This window comes from Acomys minous (genome assembly GCF_964271855.1).
Source record: "Acomys minous genome assembly, chromosome: 12".
In the NCBI taxonomy this organism is placed as follows: Eukaryota; Metazoa; Chordata; class Mammalia; order Rodentia; family Muridae; genus Acomys; species Acomys minous.
Window position 1 is genome coordinate 45622968 of NC_140493.1, and position 7508 is coordinate 45630475.

The 7508-nt window shown below is 39.2% G+C and overlaps 1 pseudogene across 1 annotated transcript; it reads left to right on the plus strand.

The window, feature by feature from the left end:
- Window positions 1–617: 617 nt before the first annotated feature.
- Window positions 618–2258, plus strand: LOC311578418 (dolichyl-diphosphooligosaccharide--protein glycosyltransferase subunit TMEM258-like; annotated as a pseudogene). Its single transcript, XR_014783681.1, has 2 exons — window positions 618–1259; window positions 1879–2258. The product of XR_014783681.1 is annotated as a dolichyl-diphosphooligosaccharide--protein glycosyltransferase subunit TMEM258-like (transcript).
- Window positions 2259–7508: the final 5250 nt, after the last annotated feature.

Below are 7508 nucleotides of genomic sequence, written 5' to 3' on the forward strand. Positions count from 1 at the left end.
ATGTACCACAGTTTCTTTATCCATTTTTTTTTGTTGTTGTTGAAGTAGTTTCTAATTTCTGGCTATTACCAATAAAGCTGCTATGAATTTGGTTCTCAAGTGTTCCTTGTGGTGGAGCATCTTTTGCATATTTACCCAGAAGTGGTATATCTGGGTCTTGAGAAACCTCCACCTTGATTTCCAAAGTGTTGCATAAGTTTGCACTCCCACCAGTGATGGCAGAGAGTTTTCCTTTCTCCACAACCTCACCAGCATGTGCTGTGGCTTGAGTTTTTGATCATAGCCTAAGAAGGAGTCTCAGAGTTGGTTTGATTTGCATTTCCCTGATGACTAAGAACATTGAACATGTCTTTAAGTGCTTCTCTGCTATTAGAGAGTCCTCTGTTGAGAATTCTCTGTTTAGCTCTATACCCCATTTTTAGTTAGGTTATTTGGTTGTTGTTGTCTAATTTCTTGAGGTCTTTATATATTTTGGATATTAACCCTCTGTTAGATATGGGGTTAGTGAAGATCTTTTCCTATTCTGTTGGCTGCAGATTTGTCCTATTGACAGTGTCCCTTGCCTTACAGAAGCTCTTCAGTTGACAAGAACTTCAAGTCACTGAAGAAAGAAATTGAAGAAGATGGAAAGGTCTCTTATGCAAATGGCCATCTTACAGTGTACAGATTCAATGCAATTCCCATCAAAATATCAACTCAATTCTTTACAGACCTTGAAAGGCCAATTCTCAGCTTCATATGGAAAAACAAAAAACTCAGAATAGCTAAAACAATCCTGGACAATTAAAGGACTTCTGCAGGTATCACTGTCCTTGATTTCAAGTTGTATTGCAAAGCAATAGTAATAAAATCTTCATTGTATTGGTGTAGAAACAGGTTGATCAGTGGAATATAATAAAGGAGCCAGAAATAAACTTATAGACATCTGATTTTTGTCAAAGAAGCCAAAACAATATAATAGAAAGAAAACAATCATCTTTAACAAATGGTGTTGGTCTAACTGGATGCCTGCTTGTAGAAGAATGCAAATAGATACATATTTATCACTTACCCAAAACTCAATCCAAGTGGATAAAAGACCTCAACATAAAGCAAGATAATAGAAAATTATTCTATGGAAATAAAGCCTAATAGAAGAGAAAGTGGGAATAGCTTTGCACTCCTTGGCACAGGAGATAACTTCCTGAACAAAATACCAACAGCTCTGGCCCTAAGATCAACAATTAATTAATGGGACCTCATGATACTGAAACACTTCTGTAAGTTTTATTTCAGGTGTTGCTTTTTTCTTTTTACTTTTTATAATCACCTTCTCTACTCATAAAAAGATGAATTTTAGTTGTGCTTACCCCAAAGAACTTAAATAAAACTTCATTAAAAATATTAATCAGTTATTGTATGTGGCCAATTCAAGCATAAAATTCACCACCAAGGAAAAGTTTTTATCAGAAGCAAGTTTAGGTTGCCTATTAGAATTTTGATGGGATTTTATTTGGATGTTTCCCACAGGCGTAACATTTATTGTCTTCCATAGTACTTTAAAATTCATCTTTTCTTGTAATTATGTTTTACAAAGAAAATTTAATGAGCTTTTCTCTACTAATAATGTTACCAAAGGAAACAATCTATCTTATTTTCTACCACAATATTGAACATTGTCAAATAATTCCTTTATCATTTCCTATTGTGGCACTAACAGTGATCCTTATATCCCGTGATTTATAGGATATTTAAACAGAAAAGCCTTATCAATGTACACAATAATTGACTAGTAAAGAGGGTTGTTTTCTGTCTCTGTAAAGGAGAACACAGAAAGCCACAGGTGGAGTATTTCCAGCCTTCATACACAATATAAATGATGTGTTCTTCCGGTTTCAGATTGGTGGTTTATCCTGTGTGGGGCAAAATGGAGCTTGGGGCCATGAGCAGGTATACCAGCCCAGTAAACCCGACTGTCTACCCACACCTGACTGTGGTACTTCCGGTCATCCGCATGTTCTTTACTGCTTGGTTCTTCGTTTACGAGGTCACCTCCATCAAGTACACATGTGACATCTACAAAGAGCTCCTCATATCCTTGTGGCCTCATTCTTCATGGGCTTTGGAGTCCTGTTCCTCCTGCTCTGGGTCAGCATCTATGTATGAGTCCCCAAGGATACCCACCAGGAAGCTTACCAAGTCCCTGCTTTTGTAAATTAATTTTTTACTATTGCTACATGTGTCCTACCTGTAGTCTACAATAAAGGCATACATATGACAAAAAAGAAAAAGAAAAAGGAAAAGAAAACATAAACAGTTCATCTCTTTTGCTTCCTTACTTTTACTTTACACAATATCCACAGCTCCTCAGAAAATCAACAATTCTGCTTTTATCCAAATGAGAAAACTCAGATGTTATTGGCTACTATAAGTATCTTTATTACTTGTTTTAGTTTTCTCCTTGCTGAGACAAACTTCTTAAAACAATAATTTAAGAATGGAAGGGATCACAGGTTAAGTGTTCACAAGGCATGGCACTAAGAATGAGAAGCAGGTGGGCCCACTGCCCACAGTCAGGAAGCAGAGAAGGATGAGTGTTGGTGTCTAGTTCCTTTCTCTTTTTGCCTGTTTTACTCTACCCAGGATTCAAGGTCACTTACATTCAAGATAAATCTTTCTTATTCAGTTAAACATCTTTGTAAACATCTTCACAGACATGCCCAAAAGTGTGTCTCCTAATTCATTCCAAACTCCGTCAAGTTGACAATGAAGATTAACTGTTGTGGTTAAAGTACCAGTGTGGCCTGATAATGTTTATTATCAGGCCTATAATTATTATTATGGCATTTTTTTCTAAACCACTAGCAATTAATCAAGACACAGACACATGTTAGATTTTAAAATAGCCTTAATTAACCTGGGGCAGGGCAGATGTTAATCCCCTAAACTACTTCCAGTAGTGGGGCAGGAATGGATTCCCTGCCCCAATCTCATGCCATCGGCTTCTAATACCTTCTATCAAGCTACCTCCCATCCAAAATCCCACATACTTCCTAATGTTCTTCATCTGGGCCAAATCTCCATTCACACTGGCCATGTGCTTCTCCTCCACCTAACCATGATGCAGCTTCTTCTCCTCTCCTCTCCTCTCCTCTCCTCCAGTCACTCTTCCTCCCAAGATTCTCTCTGTCACCCAAGCCCCAGAACCTTAGCCATGCCTATCCCATTTGCCGTGCCCAGGTGTGATGGCCTTTTATTAATCAAACAGGTTAGGCTCTTAGGCAAGGTACACGTGGGTCACAGAGACAGCAAGCAGCAATTAGCATCAAAATACGTCAGACCAACCTCCAATTAATTGCTGGGCAGCACTTATTAGTTGTTGAGCTATATAATTCTAGAAACCAAAGTAAGTAAGTGATATATCACTAAGTATTATAGGAGAGCGAATGGGAGAATTATTCTTACATGAGCAGAAGATGCTGAAGACATTTGACTGGTGGGAATAAAACTTTACTAAGTCTCAAGACAGGGCACAAAAAGCATGAGAAGCTGTGAACTGTTATATTGTTGAGAGACAGTTTCCAGGTCACATCAAGCTTGGTGTAGCAGAGATACTGTAACAGCCAACTAACGTCCTGGTCTACCTTAGTACAAGATGGCTTTCTTCAAAGCTCTATTTTACACCACCAGAAAACTGTCAATCTAATTAATACATCTTATTTCAGCACTCTTAGGTAAACTGTGCAGAGAAAGTAATTCTTGAACTTTTCTAAGACACCTTTAGAGCAAGAAAAAGGGAAGCAGACATTCAGACAGCTCATGTGGAGCTTGCAGTAAGACTTCATATAAGAGAACTGTCATTCACATATGAGGTGACGCCTAAGGAATGAGCTTTGACTCTAGCTCCTTTCTCTGTTTCATGTCGTTCTCCCTCTGTGTCTCATTTCCACTCGCATAGACCCTGATTACTGAAAAGCTGATGTGCTATTCTGCAAGTGTTCACTTACCTGAACCCCTTTCCTATCAACTTACTCAGCCTATATCCACTACAAGCTATGACAAGGTTACTATTGCAACTATATATATTTATAGAAGCAACGGACTTTCCAAAGCTTTCATAGCTATTAAATTGAATATATGTGATTTGAACAAATTCATTTAGCTCTTGAATCCATGCACAAACATTCTGTGGCCAATTGCCTTCTGAATATTTATGTTTCTGCCCATAGTCTTGGCTGCTCTCAACCCTGATCGTAGAAGTACCTGTTTGCAGAGGGCAGTAGTCATTACAGAGATACTTAACTGAGCAGAGTGCCGAGAATAAGAGGTTTGAGTACTCAGCCCTAAGCAGGACATCTATGTTACATCCCCACCACCAAGGCTCAGGGAAAGTCCTGAAAGTAGAGGCAGAAGAACTGAGAGAGCTTGTGGATAGGGAGGACTGTTGTGAAGTGTCTTCTGGACATGAAACTCTCTCTCACACATACTCAGAAATTCTCAGCAGTCATGGTTACATTCCTAAGGTCAAACGGGCTGAAAACCTGGCCTATGTGAGGTAGATGGTGTGCATGCCCCACCCTTTACTGGCAAGCTGTTTCTCAGTGGGTTGTTTCTGAAGGAGGAAGGATTATTTTATTTTTAGGATGTGGTCACTGATAGGTTTCTCATGCTTTAGTGGATGGCTGCATATCTATGCCCTAGGCAACGGTAACTGAACTTAGTGAATTATATTTCTTTTAAAGATATGGATTTTTGAGGGGTAGTATTGGGGAGCGAGAATAAGGAGAGGGAGCTAGGATGGAAGGGAAGGGTATATATGATCATATTTCCTTGTATACGTGGACAAAATTCTCAAAGAAAAACACTTACGTCTGTGGCACCTGGGTCAGTACTGTTGAGCAGTGAGTGCTTGAGCAGTATTGGTGATGCTGGTTGTGTGCCATAGGTCAGAACTTTGTCTTAGAGAATTTCAAAACAATAATACACCAGGCCAAATGTCAGCCTGTGTCTACTGTTAGCATACACTGACAATTGTAAATTGTTTTAGGAACTAATACATCAATCCTTAATTTTAGCCCTCAAAAATTGATGTGACTACTGTTGGATTTTATGAATGTGTACATGATACTTTTTGTTTATTTATTTTTCTTTTTTTCCTCCTTTATTAATTTATTCTTGTTACATGTCAATGGTTATCCCATCCCTTGTATCCTCCCATTCTTCTCTCCCTCCCAATTTCCCCTTATTCCCCTCCCCTATGACTGTTCCTGAGGGGGATTACCTCCCCCTCTATATGATCATAGGGTATCAAGTCTCTTCTTGGTAACCTGCTGTCCTTCCTCTGATTGCCACCAGGTCTCCCCGTCCAGGGGACAGAAATTAATTCAGAGGGCTCCCAATTCTAAAAGAGATCCCTGACATAGGCAGATCCATCTGCACACAGTGATTCTGTCAATAAGCATGTAGGGAATCACAATAACTCACCTTGGGTGCAGATGGAGATTGTTTTTCCACCCTCTGTGGTAGTGCATAGTCTCACACTCAAGCAACGGGGGGAAAACAATGATAGTACACTGATGGTAAGGGCTGCATTGGAGTTGCTACATCATGTCATCCTAGGTTGCCAAGGAAGTATGACTATCATTCTTATTTGAGTTATTTATCTTTATTATAATTTTCCTTTACTCTTGAGAACTTCATAGACATTTAATGAAACATGATCATACCCACCCTTCATTTTCCTCCTTTGACTCCCTCTATGTACCCCCTCGACATGGATGCCTCCCTTCCACAAGTCTTCCTTGTTAAAAGCCGATAAGTTCAAAGTGCGTAGATGTCCCAACTAGGACATCTTCATCAATGCCAAAGCTCAAGGAACATCAAGGAAAAGGATGCAAAAAGAATCTAAGAGCCAGAGGATGGGGAGGAGTGTTGTGAAGTGCTGTGATAGCACTGCACTCATGAACTCACACAAGCTGTGGTTACCTGACCAGGACCTTCACAAGAGCAAGGCAGGGAATACCTCCCCATAAACTGAGGAGGTGCTCTCCAGGTCTCAACCCTTACTGAGGAGCTATTGGCAGCTGATAGCTGTTGTGGAGAGAGAGACTCATTCCTATTTGAGGGTGCCCTCCCTGTTAGGTTTTCCATGCTGCACTGGATAAGACTGTTTCTGTTTATAATTTCAAACAATAAAACAGTGTCAAAAATAAAATGCAATACTTTTATTTGGCAAGTTCACATTTCAGCTCACCAATGGAACATGCATTCTGGCTTATGACTATTGCTCAAGATACTTCTCCACAGAGAAAAGAGGCACCGAAACAGATCTGCTTCAGCTAATTCAAGAACCAACTGTGCTAGATTTGCCATTTAACTGGGCTTCTAGGGACAAGCAGTCTCTCTCTGATCTAAAATCACTGCATTTTATGACCAGGATCAACTCTCTCATTCTCTTTAATTCCGAATCAGCTCAGAGAGCCTGCACTCCTTCTACAAAATGAAGCAGAGAGAAAGTAAACAAAACCCATCTCTGCCAGGCCCCACAACTACTGTCTTCATTTTCTGATTCCTCCCTTCCTGGGCCTTCCTGTCCATATTCCTCAGAAATGAGGTCAGCAAGCGACCATGACAGGTAAACACTTCTTTTTGTTCTTGAGCTCTGCGCCCTCTCAACTTCATTTCATCTAAATAAGCTCTTGTAGTTTTTTCCAAATGCACCGTCTTCTTCAATTCTGTCTCTGGTATCTATATTACTGATTATTATCATTATATAGACAAGTTGAATGACTTGTTTAACAGGACCAGAAGACTCAGAGTGTTGAAATCTGAAGACAATACTTTAGTGAAATTGTCTCATGCAATGACCATATTTTTAAAATATGGACCAAAGCATTCTCCATATTCTCTATTCTCCTTACTATTGATTATGAGCTATAAATGGAAGTCATATATGCAATTCTAATTTATAGTAGCCACATTTCAAAATGTAAAACTATTCATGTGAAATAAAATTTAATAATATATTAACACAGAGAAGTCAAGAAATATTAATACTATAATTAATATAAAATTAGTAGTTTAAGCCATGCCTTGTGAGACAGGTCTGAAATCTGAAATACCAGCTACTCTGGAGGGTGAAACAGGAGACTCACAAATTTGAAACTGTCCTTGGAAACATAGGAGAGCCTTTTTCAAAATAAGTGAAAAAAGAAGACAAGACATAGAGCTCAGTGTAGAGTACTTGCCTACTGTGCTTAAGGTTTAATCCTCAGTAAAATACACACACACACACACACACACACACACACACACACACACACACACACAGAGAGAGAGAGAGAGAGAGAGAGAGAGAGAGAGAGAGAGAGAGAGAGAGAGTCAGAATTAGAGATGAATTTCACTGGCCTTTATTGCATATTGTACAATGGAGTAAGTCTGAAGTAACCATATCACAATTTCTCACTAGGCATTAGCAATTAATGGTAATTGTTCTAGATAGTACATGTAGAAACCATTATCCCCCAAAG